Below are 15,603 nucleotides of genomic sequence, written 5' to 3'. Positions count from 1 at the left end.
TATCCTAAGGAGTCCGAAGAATAAATCTCCTGGTTGCGATGGAATACCTGCCGAAGTATATCAAACCTTCTGGCCGCAGATGAAATCGAAACTCCTTGCAATATGTAAAGAACTAATGAACCCACAAAAAGTTATTCCGCAGGAATTTCGACAAGGAATTGTTGTCTTACTGCCCAAGACCCCGTGCAGTAACGACCTCACTAACCTGCGACCTCTCACGTTATTAAATAGTGATTATAAACTATTCGCCCGTGTTCTGAGCCAACGGCTCAAAACTGTCATGACCACAATCACAGGACAGTATCAAACGAGTGTCGGTAGAGATAGATCTATTTACCACACGCTCACGGATTACAGAGATGTCATTGCCGTAGCGGAGGCTTGCAAGTTAAAATGCGCCCTCGTCATGATAGACTTTGCAAAAGCGTTCGACAGGGTGAGCCATCGTTTCCTTTTCCGCGTCATGCAGGAATTGGGGTTTCCGCACCAGTTCACCCAAGTACTCGACAATCTGATCTGTAATAGTACGTCGCGAATTCAAATTAATGGTCGCCTCAGTGGCGCTATTGATATCGAGTGTTCGGTGAGGCAAGGCTGTCCGATGTCGATGGCTCTCTTTGCCATCGCCATAGAACCTCTGCTCGCTACGCTAACTGCACATTTGCAGGGATTGGAAATCAATAGCCAGAAGATTGTGTGCCGTGCGTACGCAGATGATGTCGGCTTTCTTGTCGTGAACGCGCAAGAAGTGCGGTCCTCACTTCAAATACTTCAACGATATGCGGCGGTATCTGGGGCGAAGGTGAACTGGCAAAAATCCGGACTCATGAATGTCGGACGGGGAATAAATCTACCCAATCATACCCGATTACGAGAAATTACCAGTATAAAGTGCTTAGGACTTGAGTTTCGGCGGAAGATACAGAATACCATTGCTGTTAATTATAGAGCTTTACTTCATAAAGTTAGGGCATGTGTACAACTGCATAGCATGAGGAAACTGAATGCTCTCCAAAAAATTGAACTGGTCAACACTTATATCCTCTCGAAGATTAACTATGTAGCCAAAGTGTTGCCTCTTCCCAGTGGCATTGCACATAGAATGCTGTCTGCCCTGGGCCATTTTGTGACCAGAGGCAATATCTTCAAAGTTAAATATGTTACGTTGACGCTCCCTCCTCGGAAGGGCGGATTGAACCTCACAGATGTCTATAAAAAGGCACAGGCGCTCTATCTAAGCAGTATGTATAAGCTATGGACAAAATCTCCACACTGTCTCACTGCTCACCTTCTCAACGAAATCTCCCCAGCGAACCTCAACCCCCCGATTGATGTACATCATATTCCACACGACCTTTATCATTTAAAATACTTCCTGCTTGAATATAGTTATGCTCGAACAAGAATTCCGGCGAAGGAAATAACGGTGGTGAAGCAACTTTATAAGACTTTGATCGAGTCCACCTCCAGGAATAACATCGAAGACAAATATACAGCTCACAATTGGCGGGTCATTTGGGATAATATTCATTCACGCCATTTACCGTCTCACGTGCGAGCGTCTTGGTATCTCACGGTGAATCGTAAAATAGCTACCAATGCCAGACTCCATTCCATTCATCTGGCCGATTCACCCTTATGCAACACTTGCCAGGTACAAGATAGCGAGGAACACCGATTTGTCTGCGAAAAAGTGCGAGATGTTTGGGCGGTCATACGACAGTTGTTGGCGAGCATCACTAGAACAAGCCCTGCGACCATAACGCCAGCTGACTTCCTCACTCCGGAGGTCGTGCCTTACCCGCAGACCAAAAGAAATTCAGTAAACTGGCTTAAAGGCCACACAGTTTACTATCTTTTCAATGTGAACGAAACGAGTAAAGAAGACTTTCTCCTGTATTTAATGATACAGCACCACCGACTACAGAAGACTAAAAACTATAAAGCTCATTTTGCAAACTTTTTAAGTCACACGATCATTTCCCAGCCAGTATAGGATGGAGTGCTTAAAGCCATTTCTTCCGACATGGTGGATTCCGTTCTTCCTTCGGACGCCCGAAGTGAAGACCAAAGAAGTACGTGCGGGACAGACTAATTTACGAGTGCGTCACTTGGATCATTCGTCACGTTCAGAAATTAACAGAATGTTTGTAGTAGCGCGTTCCGTATCATTGGCGGATGCCCTGCACAGAACTACGTTTCCTAGTTTCTTAATTGTAACAGTCGACCCGATGGAGAGAAATAACGATAGAAGACTTTTAATTTATATTTTTCATTCCATACTAACTCTGATTTGTGGGGTGAGTCGCACTCATGCGGTGCACAGTGCACGGATTCCCGGCTCTCCCGAATACATATGAAAATGGACATGTTCATTTACACTGCAAATGGATGCAACATTTCGTCTCCGGACTAATTTCTGTTTTTATGTTACTGGCGGCGGAGTCAAGCCGCAGCATTTCTTCAGTACGCACATGAGGTAGGGTGCCGTGGTGACAGTTACGGTGGGAGACAAGATGGCCAGGCCTCAGATTGCATGACCCCTGCCCTCCTTGCCTCTCCCTGCCTGTTACCGCATTTTCAAAATGAAAATATGGAAAAAAATATAAAAAAAACAATAATAAAAAGGAAAAAAAAAAAGTGGCTAGTAAAAAAAAAAAAAAATAAAAAAAAAAGTGGTTAAGGGAAAAAAAAAGGGAAAAAAAAAAAGAAAAAAAAAAAAAAAAAAGTGGTTAAGGAAAAAAAAAAAAAAAAAAAAAAAAAAAAAAAAAAAAAAAAAAAAAAAAAAAGTGGTTAAGGCGTTGGACTGCTAATCCAATGTGCTCTGCACGCGTGGGTTCGAATCCCATCCTCGTCGAAGAATTTTACCTTAAGCACCCATTTCGGATCACGCCTTGTACATGCGAAACGCCACTCAGTAGTAGCAATGGAACGTGTAGGTGGCAGATAGCATCTGTAAGAAATACGAAACTAAACCGCCTACCAATTGGAAGGACACAACATTCGATAGCGTACGTCTTTCGAATCAAACATCATCTCAAGATCAATAAACGAATCGAAGTTTGGCACCATGGTGGTGTTTGGGAACGGTGCGTTCTCATTCATATTTAAGTGCTTACTTGTTGCAGTCATTTTAACGTATCGAGCCTATAATACCCCCAACTGTAGCACAACTGTCGCCTTTCGACACTTTGCTTTCCGTCCGGCCGCCATACACGGAAGCGATCTGATAGGGCCTGGCTCCATCGCCAACAGCAGGAGCCTCTGGCCTCACAATTCAGCTACAAAGAACGTGGTTCGCTCTTCGAAAGAAACTTGAAAGCAACATCAGCGATGAGGTCATCGAAGGTGACAAATAAATGTAGCGAATCCAGATAATCGCGTCGTTCCAGTAGTCGTTATACTTAATGCACAGGACATTTCTCATTTGCATTAGACAACGCTACATGACGATTCGGTGCTTATTTCTGCAGTAAGTAAGTGGGCCCATTACTTTCCTCCGATCGGATACCGACGTGGACGGATGCCATCATTAAATGATTCACGAGTGGGAGCTTGGTCAGCTGCACTGCAGCAGGGCGTTACAGCGTGAACACCAGCCACAGTACGATGCGTTTTCGAATCGACAAACGACTTCTTTCCGTAAGGACTAGCGAGGGACGCAGTTTTCGATGTGTCGGACGAGGTGGCCGAGTGGTTAAGGCGTTGGACTGCTAATCCAATGTGCTCTGCACGCGTGGGTTCGAATCCCATCCTCGTCGAACAATTTTACCTTAAGCACCCATTTCGGATCACGCCTTGTACATGCGAAACGCCACTCAGTAGTAGCAATGGAACGTGTAGGTGGCAGATAGCATCTGTAAGAAATACGAAACTAAACCGCCTACCAATTGGAAGGACACAACATTCGATAGCGTACGTCTTTCGAATCAAACATCATCTCAAGATCTATAAACGAATCGAAGTTTGGCACCATGGTGGTGTTTGGGAACGGTGCGTTCTCATTCATATTTAAGTGCTTACTTGTTGCAGTCATTTTAACGTATCGAGCCTATAATACCCCCAACTGTAGCACAACTGTCGCCTTTCGACAGTTTGCTTTCCGTCCGGCCGCCATACACGGAAGCGATCTGATAGGGCCTGGCTCCATCGCCAACAGCAGGAGCCTCTGGCCTCACAATTCAGCTACAAAGAACGTGGTTTGCTCTTCGAAAGAAACTTGAAAGCAACATCAGCGATGAGGTCATCGAAGGTGACAAATAAATGTAGCGAATCCAGATAATCGCGTCGTTCCAGTAGTCGTTATACTTAATGCACAGGACATTTCTCATTTGCATTAGACAACGCTACATGACGATTCGGTGCTTATTTCTGCAGTAAGTAAGTGGGCCCATTACTTTCCTCCGATCGGATACCGACGTGGACGGATGCCATCATTAAATGATTCACGAGTGGGAGCTTGGTCAGCTGCACTGCAGCAGGGCGTTACAGCGTGAACACCAGCCACAGTACGATGCGTTTTCGAATCGACAAACGACTTCTTTCCGTAAGGACTAGCGAGGGACGCAGTTTTCGATGTGTCGGACGACGTGGCCGAGTGGTTAAGACGTTGGACTGCTAATCCAATGTGCTCTGCACGCGTGGGTTCGAATCCCATCCTCGTCGAAGAATTTTACCTTAAGCACCCATTTCGGATCACGCCTTGTACATGCAAAACGCCACTCAGTAGTAGCAATGGAACGTGTAGGTGGCAGATAGCATCTGTAAGAAATACGAAACTAAACCGCCTACCAATTGGAAGGACACAACATTCGATAGCGTACGTCTTTCGAATCAAACATCATCTCAAGATCAATAAACGAATCGAAGTTTGGCACCATGGTGGTGTTTGGGAACGGTGCGTTCTCATTCATATTTAAGTGCTTACTTGTTGCAGTCATTTTAACGTATCGAGCCTATAATACCCCCAACTGTAGCACAACTGTCGCCTTTCGACAGTTTGCTTTCCGTCCGGCCGCCATACACGGAAGCGATCTGATAGGGCCTGGCTCCATCGCCAACAGCAGGAGCCTCTGGCCTCACAATTCAGCTACAAAGAACGTGGTTTGCTCTTCGAAAGAAACTTGAAAGCAACATCAGCGATGAGGTCATCGAAGGTGCCAAATAAATGTAGCGAATCCAGATAATCGCGTCGTTCCAGTAGTCGTTATACTTAATGCACAGGACATTTCTCATTTGCATTAGACAACGCTGCATGACGATTCGGTGCTTATTTCTGCAGTAAGTAAGTGGGCCCATTACTTTCCTCCGATCGGATACCGACGTGGACGGATGCCATCATTAAATGATTCACGAGTGGGAGCTTGGTCAGCTGCACTGCAGCAGGGCGTTAGAGCGTGAACACCAGCCACAGTACGATGCGTTTTCGAATCGACAAACGACTTCTTTCCGTAAGGACTAGCGAGGGACGCAGTTTACGATGTGTCGGACGAGGTGGCCGAGTGGTTAAGGCATTGGACTGCTAATCCAATGTGCTCTGCACGCGTGGGTTCGAATCCCATCCTCGTCGAAGAATTTTACCTTAAGCACCCATTTCGGATCACGCCTTGTACATGCGAAACGCCACTCAGTAGTAGCAATGGAACGTGTAGGTGGCAGATAGCATCTGTAAGAAATACGAAACTAAACCGCCTACCAATTGGAAGGACACAACATTCGATAGCGTACGTCTTTCGAATCAAACATCATCTCAAGATCTATAAACGAATCGAAGTTTGGGAACGGTGCGTTCTCATTCATATTTAAGTGCTTACTTGTTGCAGTCATTTTAACGTATCGAGCCTATAATACCCCCAACTGTAGCACAACTGTCGCCTTTCGACACTTTGCTTTCCGTCCGGCCGCCATACACGGAAGCGATCTGATAGGGCCTGGCTCCATCGCCAACAGCAGGAGCCTCTGGCCTCACAATTCAGCTACAAAGAACGTGGTTTGCTCTTCGAAAGAAACTTGAAAGCAACATCAGCGATGAGGTCATCGAAGGTGACAAATAAATGTAGCGAATCCAGATAATCGCGTCGTTCCAGTAGTCGTTATACTTAATGCACAGGACATTTCTCATTTGCATTAGACAACGCTACATGACGATTCGGTGCTTATTTCTGCAGTAAGTAAGTGGGCCCATTACTTTCCTCCGATCGGATACCGACGTGGACGGATGCCATCATTAAATGATTCACGAGTGGGAGCTTGGTCAGCTGCACTGCAGCAGGGCGTTACAGCGTGAACACCAGCCACAGTACGATGCGTTTTCGAATCGACAAACGACTTCTTTCCGTAAGGACTAGCGAGGGACGCAGTTTTCGATGTGTCGGACGAGGTGGCCGAGTGGTTCAGTCTACTCGCGGCTGGCGAGGTGAGCGGACGTGCGCTGTTTACGTCCTCGCTGTTCCGGCCAGCTCCGCGGCGAGTGGTGAGTCAACACGGTGGGACTAGCCGTTTCTCGAGGAATTTAATCATGTACACGTGGTAACGATGGAGTCTCAATTCCGTACAAATACACTGAAATTTAGTTTCGACGACCATTATGCACGACCTAAGCCATACGAAGTAGAGGCCTTTTTGCGCGATGTAGTGAAGTTACAATTTGGCGACGTTATCGGTATCCATTTGTCGATAGTTAGCCGAACAGTCTATGTGAAGATGTCGAACACAGACTGCTGTGCACGAGTAATAGCCTCTTCGGGAGGTCGATTTAAGTTTACCCATTGTGACGGTAACGTGGGGGATGTGACGGTTGAAATGGCGGGACTTGGCGTCAGGACCATTAGGATCTTTGAGCTTCCGTTTGAGGTGCCTGCAGGGCAGATCAATCAAGTTCTTACTACATATGGCACGGTCATAAGTAATACAGCGGAGAAGTGGACAACTTTCAATACCTTCCCTGTTCTCAATGGGGTGCGGCAGATCAAAATTGATCTTCGGCGTCACGTCCCTTCATATATATACGTCAGTGGATGTAGAGCCATTGTCATGTATGACGGGCAACCCCGAACGTGCTCAGGTTGTGGTAAGGAAGGCCATGTTCGCTCGGACTGCATGCAGCGGAGGATAGCGCAGTTACCAGTGGGAGAATCCGAAAGACCTGCGACTATGCAGTCGTTGCCGGTAAGTTACGTTGCGGCAGTCAGAGGACCGGAACCGGACCACTTACTAGTAGAGGAGGCGGCTCCTCGCCCGTCACCACCTGAGACCAACGTTGCGCCCATAGTCACGAACCAGATAACGGCGACAAACTTATCCGCTGCCCAGTCAGAGCAACAGGTAACTCCCGATGACGAGGGCCATGCCGCAGTTGCTGCGGCTGAAAACGTCGTGCTCCAGGATCCGGAGGGCCCGCAGGAGCCGGACCAGACCGTATCTTCCGATAATGAGATGGGCCGACCACGGCACTCACCCCGCAGACGCAAAAAACAACGGATTGCGCCCCCGAACGCGGACCAGACGGCGAAGGAGGTGCGAGAAAAAGCTCAGCGGGTTGCCCGCACACTTGGAGGAACACCGGTAGCACAAGACGATGGCATCCACCAGGTCCTCATTCCGGCGGACATTCTTGCGACGGCCGAGCCACCTACCCCTCCCACCGAACGGATGGTAGTGCACGCGACACGGGAGGTGACCCCGCATGACATACCCATGCAGACACTTGACGGCGACACGACGGAGGTTGGCCTCCGGGCGACCGGCAACTGGGCCGATGATGTGGAAAACGTTCCGCCAGGGGGGGACTTGAATGACGATCCTATGGTTGGTGTGGGGACAGCGGTCATGCGCGGGGTCGGGGATGATACGGATGGGCTTCCCCCCCGCCCCAGCGACCACTAATCTATAGTGTGTGTAGTCACAGAAAAGGCCTTCCTTTCTTCCATCCGCGAATGACTTCTGCACAAGCTTACAGGATAGGGACTGTCAACATCAACAGTATCAGCAGCAATCTTAAGCTACAGACCTTCCGTGATATGTTATATGCGGCCGAACTCGACGTGGTCTTACTACAAGAGGTGAAGAACATAGACCTCGCCACGATTAGTGGATATATAGCCTTCACTCATCCCGGGACTGTGCAAGAACTTGGAACAGCCATCCTCACAAAGGAAGGGATACTAGCGACTGACGTAGAGTACCTCCCAACGGCGAGAGGTATGGCACTCACCATTTACGATACTCGTATTGTCAACGTCTATGCCCCTTCAGGGACTGGTAATAGACCGCAACGGGCGGCGTTTTTTAACGATGCTATTGCACCATTGCTTGTAGGCCATTACGACCACATTATATTCGGTGGCGACTACAACTGCGTCCTATCTCCGAAAGACCAGACGCCACATTTTAACACTTGTCCGGATCTAGCGGCTATAATACGGGACTTTCATTTTATTGATACCTGGGAACACGTCAATGGCGATAGGCCAGGGTTCACGCATATCACGACTCACTCCGCCAGCCGACTCGATCGTATTTACGTCACGCTGGATTTAAGTCGAAGACTTTTGCAGACGGAGATATGGCCGACCGTCTTCTCTGACCACGCGGCGTACATTTGTACACTCAACCTCCAACGCCAAGGGACGTACCGTGGAAGAGGATACTGGAAGTTGAATGTATCGCATTTGGACGAACAGGCATGCCATGAACTCTTCGCTGCGTCTTGGGCGGCTTGTGAGAGAAGGTTTTCTCAATATGCCTCGGCGTTGGAATGGTGGCTAAACTGTGCAAAACCGACGATCAGGAAGGCCTTTATGAGATACTCCCGTGACAGGAAGGAATGGTACACCAGGACGGTCGAGTTCTATTTCCAGGTCCTTCGAGACTTATACCGCCCGGACGCGTCGATTATAGACAATCACCAGGAAATACAACGGATAAAAGCCACGATTACGGCTTTGACGCGTCAAAAGCTCATCGGGTGCAAAGTCAGGGCGCGACTTCGTGACGGTGTCGCAGGCGAGCAACCTTCCATCTATCACGTACTTAAGGAGCGGACAGGTCGCCGCAGGAAACTGGTCACTGAACTACGGACGGAGGACGGATGTTTGTTGTTGCAGCAGCGTGAGATATCAGCTGAGATGAAGCACTATTATGCGACGCTATACGCCGCTGGCCCTGTGGATCACGAGGCGATGGAGGCTTTACTGTCGGGTATAACCCGCAAGGTGAATCAGACGGAAGCTCTTCAATTGTTGGCTGAACCTACAGAAGAGGAAGTAGAAGATGCACTGCTGACGGGCCCTGAGAACAAGTCACCTGGTCCAGACGGCCTACCGGTGGAGTTCTATCGCACATTTAAACGACTGTTGTTGCCGAAACTGACGTGCATATGCCAGGAATTAATGGACCCCGACAAAGACATCCCGCGACAATTCAGTGAGGGCTTGATCATACCGGTTCCTAAGTCACCATTGGCGCAATCCGCAAAACACTACCGCCCGCTCACACTTCTAAACTGTGATTATAAGATCTTTGCAAGGATTATAGCTAGGAGACTCAAACCGGTGATGAACACGGTTACAGCCCCGCCACAAACGAGTGTCGGTATAGGCCGCAACATTCACGACACCTTGTGTGACTATCGCGACGTCATAGCGGTAGCTGCCGCCTGTCGCATTCCGTGCGCCTTAGTTGCTCTCGATTTTGACAAAGCATTCGACCGTGTGAACCATGAGTATTTACTGAAAACCATGCAGACAATGAACTTCCCCCACCGTTTCCTCACCATCATCGCACGACTGCTGCGCCACTCCCAGTCCACGATTTTGCTCAACGGGCGATCAGTGGGGCCGATAACTATTGAAAGTTCGGTCAGACAGGGCTGCCCTATGTCGATGGCGCTGTTTGCTATCGCCATCGAGCCGCTATTAACAGCGCTGACCTCACACCTCCAGGGTGTCCTGATGTATGGTCACAAGTTTGTATGCCGCGCCTACGCGGATGATGTGGCCTTTCTTGTGCGAACCACGTCTGAGATACGGACGGCGATGGACATAGTAGAGCAGTATAGGAAGGCGGCGGGGGCTCAGTTGAATGTAATGAAGTCCGGTGTCCTGAACATCGGTCGCGGATTGAAGGCCCCTATTCCTGGACAGATCAAGGTGATCACGGTCATGAAGTGCTTGGGAGTGAAATTTACTCGTGACATCCGACGCACGATTGCAATCAATTACAAAGATTTGCTAAATACCGTGCGCGCGAGCATACGTCAACATACCCTCAGGTCGCTGGACGAAATACAACGCGTGGCCTTGGTGAACATTTATCTCGTCTCTAAAGTTAACTATGTGGCGCGCGTACTCCCGCTACCCCTCCCGATGGCAAGCAGATTGTTAGCTGCCTTCGGCCACTTTGTCAGCCGCGGCCACATTTTCAAAGTCAAGTATTCTACGTTGACTCTGCCGTCGGCGTCAGGTGGTCTCAACCTCACCGACGTCTATACGAAGACACGGGCCCTGTACGTCAGTTCTACATTTAGCAGATGGAAGAATTCGCCCAATAGTATCACCACTTTTCTATTGAACGAAATAAAGCCGGCTAATCTTGACGCGCCTGTGGATGTTCATCACATACCAGACGACCTTCATCATATCAAGCAATTTTTGCTTGACTATAGCTACATCCGCCTGGGAATGCCTGAGGAACAGATAGTCACAGTGCGAGCAGTGTACAAATATTTGCTCACGACGCACGCCCGAAACAGTATTGAAGTTAAGTTCCCCGAGGCAGTCTGGCCAAGTGTATGGAGAAGTGTTCATCATCCACATTTGCCAACGGGAGTGAGAGCATTGTGGTATTACGTGGTCAATAGGAAACTTCCCACGACTTCCCGCTTACATTCGATACATTTGGCTGATACTTCCCTTTGTGCAACCTGTAACGTGCAAGATACTGATGAACACACATTCGTATGCGGTACGGCGCAAGACATCTGGAAAGCGGTTAGAAACCTCTTGGCATTTCTACAACGCACGTCCCCTCAAGCCATCACCCTTAAGAGTCTACTTCTACCGGACGATGACCTCTACCCTACCACGAAACGAAATGCCGTAACCTGGCTGAAAGGACAAGCAATCTACTATATTCTTACAAACTCAGAACGTAGTATTGGAGACTTTTCGACATATTTACAAACACAGCACGATGGACTTCGCAAACTTCCACATTACAAACAGGAATACGCAAATTTTCTCATTAAAGCGATCATGGATCCCCCACAGAATTGGCGGGTGTAAAGCTAAGAGTAGACAAGACAGGACAGTAAAGAGAAGAGACCACACGATGAAACAGGATGAACTCGCAACGGAGTGAACACATTGCAACCCGAGAAGCCGACCTTACAGTTTTCCGACGTAAGAGGGCCCTTAAGTACGGTTGCCAAAGGTAATTTGAAAAAAAATAACGAACAACCACAATGCCGATGGAGGCGGCACATACAGAGGATTTCTTCTCGGAGATGGCATTCATGAGTCGAAGCCACTCATCCCTTTTGTTTTCATTTACTTTATGTTATACCATTAAAAAAAAAAAAAAAAAAAAAAAAAAAAAAAAAAAAAAAAAAAAAAAACTAATAAATTTAAAGCGTAGAAGCTAGCCGACGAAGGCAGAAAAGGTGAGCGATTGGATGGGCTATATGGGGAGAAGGGAGGCCCAAAAAAAAAAAAAAAAAAAAAAAAAAAAAAAAAAAAAAAAAAAAAAAAAAAACGCCAGTCAGCCTCTGTGGCCTAATGGATAAGGCATCGGTCTCCTAAACCGGGGATTGTGGGGTCGAGTCCCATAAAAAAAAAAAAAAAAAAAGTGGTTAAGGCGTTGGACTGCTAATCCAATGTGCTCTGCACGCGTGGGTTCGAATCCCATCCTCGTCGAAGAATTTTACCTTAAGCACCCATTTCGGATCACGCCTTGTACATGCGAAACGCCACTCAGTAGTAGCAATGGAACGTGTAGGTGGCAGATAGCATCTGTAAGAAATACGAAACTAAACCGCCTACCAATTGGAAGGACACAACATTCGATAGCGTACGTCTTTCGAATCAAACATCATCTCAAGATCTATAAACGAATCGAAGTTTGGCACCATGGTGGTGTTTGGGAACGGTGCGTTCTCATTCATATTTAAGTGCTTACTTGTTGCAGTCATTTTAACGTATCGAGCCTATAATACCCCCAACTGTAGCACAACTGTCGCCTTTCGACAGTTTGCTTTCCGTCCGGCCGCCATACACGGAAGCGATCTGATAGGGCCTGGCTCCATCGCCAACAGCAGGAGCCTCTGGCCTCACAATTCAGCTACAAAGAACGTGGTTTGCTCTTCGAAAGAAACTTGAAAGCAACATCAGCGATGAGGTCATCGAAGGTGACAAATAAATGTAGCGAATCCAGATAATCGCGTCGTTCCAGTAGTCGTTATACTTAATGCACAGGACATTTCTCATTTGCATTAGACAACGCTACATGACGATTCGGTGCTTATTTCTGCAGTAAGTAAGTGGGCCCATTACTTTCCTCCGATCGGATACCGACGTGGACGGATGCCATCATTAAATGATTCACGAGTGGGAGCTTGGTCAGCTGCACTGCAGCAGGGCGTTACAGCGTGAACACCAGCCACAGTACGATGCGTTTTCGAATCGACAAACGACTTCTTTCCGTAAGGACTAGCGAGGGACGCAGTTTTCGATGTGTCGGACGACGTGGCCGAGTGGTTAAGGCGTTGGACTGCTAATCCAATGTGCTCTGCACGCGTGGGTTCGAATCCCATCCTCGTCGAAGAATTTTACCTTAAGCACCCATTTCGGATCACGCCTTGTACATGCGAAACGCCACTCAGTAGTAGCAATGGAACGTGTAGGTGGCAGATAGCATCTGTAAGAAATACGAAACTAAACCGCCTACCAATTGGAAGGACACAACATTCGATAGCGTACGTCTTTCGAATCAAACATCATCTCAAGATCAATAAACGAATCGAAGTTTGGCACCATGGTGGTGTTTGGGAACGGTGCGTTCTCATTCATATTTAAGTGCTTACTTGTTGCAGTCATTTTAACGTATCGAGCCTATAATACCCCCAACTGTAGCACAACTGTCGCCTTTCGACAGTTTGCTTTCCGTCCGGCCGCCATACACGGAAGCGATCTGATAGGGCCTGGCTCCATCGCCAACAGCAGGAGCCTCTGGCCTCACAATTCAGCTACAAAGAACGTGGTTTGCTCTTCGAAAGAAACTTGAAAGCAACATCAGCGATGAGGTCATCGAAGGTGACAAATAAATGTAGCGAATCCAGATAATCGCGTCGTTCCAGTAGTCGTTATACTTAATGCACAGGACATTTCTCATTTGCATTAGACAACGCTACATGACGATTCGGTGCTTATTTCTGCAGTAAGTAAGTGGGCCCATTACTTTCCTCCGATCGGATACCGACGTGGACGGATGCCATCATTAAATGATTCACGAGTGGGAGCTTGGTCAGCTGCACTGCAGCAGGGCGTTACAGCGTGAACACCAGCCACAGTACGATGCGTTTTCGAATCGACAAACGACTTCTTTCCGTAAGGACTAGCGAGGGACGCAGTTTTCGATGTGTCGGACGACGTGGCCGAGTGGTTAAGGCGTTGGACTGCTAATCCAATGTGCTCTGCACGCGTGGGTTCGAATCCCATCCTCGTCGAAGAATTTTACCTTAAGCACCCATTTCGGATCACGCCTTGTACATGCGAAACGCCACTCAGTAGTAGCAATGGAACGTGTAGGTGGCAGATAGCATCTGTAAGAAATACGAAACTAAACCGCCTACCAATTGGAAGGACACAACATTCGATAGCGTACGTCTTTCGAATCAAACATCATCTCAAGATCAATAAACGAATCGAAGTTTGGCACCATGGTGGTGTTTGGGAACGGTGCGTTCTCATTCATATTTAAGTGCTTACTTGTTGCAGTCATTTTAACGTATCGAGCCTATAATACCCCCAACTGTAGCACAACTGTCGCCTTTCGACAGTTTGCTTTCCGTCCGGCCGCCATACACGGAAGCGATCTGATAGGGCCTGGCTCCATCGCCAACAGCAGGAGCCTCTGGCCTCACAATTCAGCTACAAAGAACGTGGTTTGCTCTTCGAAAGAAACTTGAAAGCAACATCAGCGATGAGGTCATCGAAGGTTCCAAATAAATGTAGCGAATCCAGATAATCGCGTCGTTCCAGTAGTCGTTATACTTAATGCACAGGACATTTCTCATTTGCATTAGACAACGCTGCATGACGATTCGGTGCTTATTTCTGCAGTAAGTAAGTGGGCCCATTACTTTCCTCCGATCGGATACCGACGTGGACGGATGCCATCATTAAATGATTCACGAGTGGGAGCTTGGTCAGCTGCACTGCAGCAGGGCGTTACAGCGTGAACACCAGCCACAGTACGATGCGTTTTCGAATCGACAAACGACTTCTTTCCGTAAGGACTAGCGAGGGACGCAGTTTTCGATGTGTCGGACGAGGTGGCCGAGTGGTTAAGGCATTGGACTGCTAATCCAATGTGCTCTGCACGCGTGGGTTCGAATCCCATCCTCGTCGAAGAATTTTACCTTAAGCACCCATTTCGGATCACGCCTTGTACATGCGAAACGCCACTCAGTAGTAGCAATGGAACGTGTAGGTGGCAGATAGCATCTGTAAGAAATACGAAACTAAACCGCCTACCAATTGGAAGGACACAACATTCGATAGCGTACGTCTTTCGAATCAAACATCATCTCAAGATCTATAAACGAATCGAAGTTTGGGAACGGTGCGTTCTCATTCATATTTAAGTGCTTACTTGTTGCAGTCATTTTAACGTATCGAGCCTATAATACCCCCAACTGTAGCACAACTGTCGCCTTTCGACAGTTTGCTTTCCGTCCGGCCGCCATACACGGAAGCGATCTGATAGGGCCTGGCTCCATCGCCAACAGCAGGAGCCTCTGGCCTCACAATTCAGCTACAAAGAACGTGGTTTGCTCTTCGAAAGAAACTTGAAAGCAACATCAGCGATGAGGTCATCGAAGGTGCCAAATAAATGTAGCGAATCCAGATAATCGCGTCGTTCCAGTAGTCGTTATACTTAATGCACAGGACATTTCTCATTTGCATTAGACAACGCTACATGACGATTCGGTGCTTATTTCTGCAGTAAGTAAGTGGGCCCATTACTTTCCTCCGATCGGATACCGACGTGGACGGATGCCATCATTAAATGATTCACGAGTGGGAGCTTGGTCAGCTGCACTGCAGCAGGGCGTTACAGCGTGAACACCAGCCACAGTACGATGCGTTTTCGAATCGACAAACGACTTCTTTCCGTAAGGACTAGCGAGGGACGCAGTTTTCGATGTGTCGGACGACGTGGCCGAGTGGTTAAGGCGTTGGACTGCTAATCCAATGTGCTCTGCACGCGTGGGTTCGAATCCCATCCTCGGCGAAGAATTTTACCTTAAGCACCCATTTCGGATCACGCCTTGTACATGCGAAACGCCACTCAGTAGTAGCAATGGAACGTGTAGGTGGCAGATAG

At 47.9% G+C, this 15,603-nt stretch overlaps 7 non-coding genes across 7 annotated transcripts; all 7 read left to right on the top strand.

Moving 5' to 3' along the window:
* The first annotated feature begins 3,679 nt into the window (after nucleotides 1-3,679).
* On the top strand, nucleotides 3,680-3,761 carry Trnas-gcu. The gene has a single exon. It is a non-coding gene; the product is annotated as a tRNA-Ser (tRNA).
* Nucleotides 3,762-4,583: 822 nt separating this feature from the next.
* Trnas-gcu lies at nucleotides 4,584-4,665 on the top strand. Its single transcript has one exon. It is a non-coding gene; the product is annotated as a tRNA-Ser (tRNA).
* An 822-nt stretch (nucleotides 4,666-5,487) lies between these two features.
* Nucleotides 5,488-5,569, top strand: Trnas-gcu. The gene has a single exon. It is a non-coding gene; the product is annotated as a tRNA-Ser (tRNA).
* Nucleotides 5,570-12,734: 7,165 nt separating this feature from the next.
* On the top strand, nucleotides 12,735-12,816 carry Trnas-gcu. The gene has a single exon. It is a non-coding gene; the product is annotated as a tRNA-Ser (tRNA).
* An 822-nt stretch (nucleotides 12,817-13,638) lies between these two features.
* Nucleotides 13,639-13,720, top strand: Trnas-gcu. Its single transcript has one exon. It is a non-coding gene; the product is annotated as a tRNA-Ser (tRNA).
* Nucleotides 13,721-14,542: 822 nt separating this feature from the next.
* On the top strand, nucleotides 14,543-14,624 carry Trnas-gcu. Its single transcript has one exon. It is a non-coding gene; the product is annotated as a tRNA-Ser (tRNA).
* An 804-nt stretch (nucleotides 14,625-15,428) lies between these two features.
* On the top strand, nucleotides 15,429-15,510 carry Trnas-gcu. The gene has a single exon. It is a non-coding gene; the product is annotated as a tRNA-Ser (tRNA).
* Nucleotides 15,511-15,603: the final 93 nt, after the last annotated feature.

The sequence above is a fragment of the Schistocerca americana genome, chromosome 2 (assembly GCF_021461395.2).
Source record: "Schistocerca americana isolate TAMUIC-IGC-003095 chromosome 2, iqSchAmer2.1, whole genome shotgun sequence".
In the NCBI taxonomy this organism is placed as follows: Eukaryota; Metazoa; Arthropoda; class Insecta; order Orthoptera; family Acrididae; genus Schistocerca; species Schistocerca americana.
Note: the sequence above shows the minus strand (reverse complement) of the source record. Positions and strands in the feature narration are given on the sequence as shown.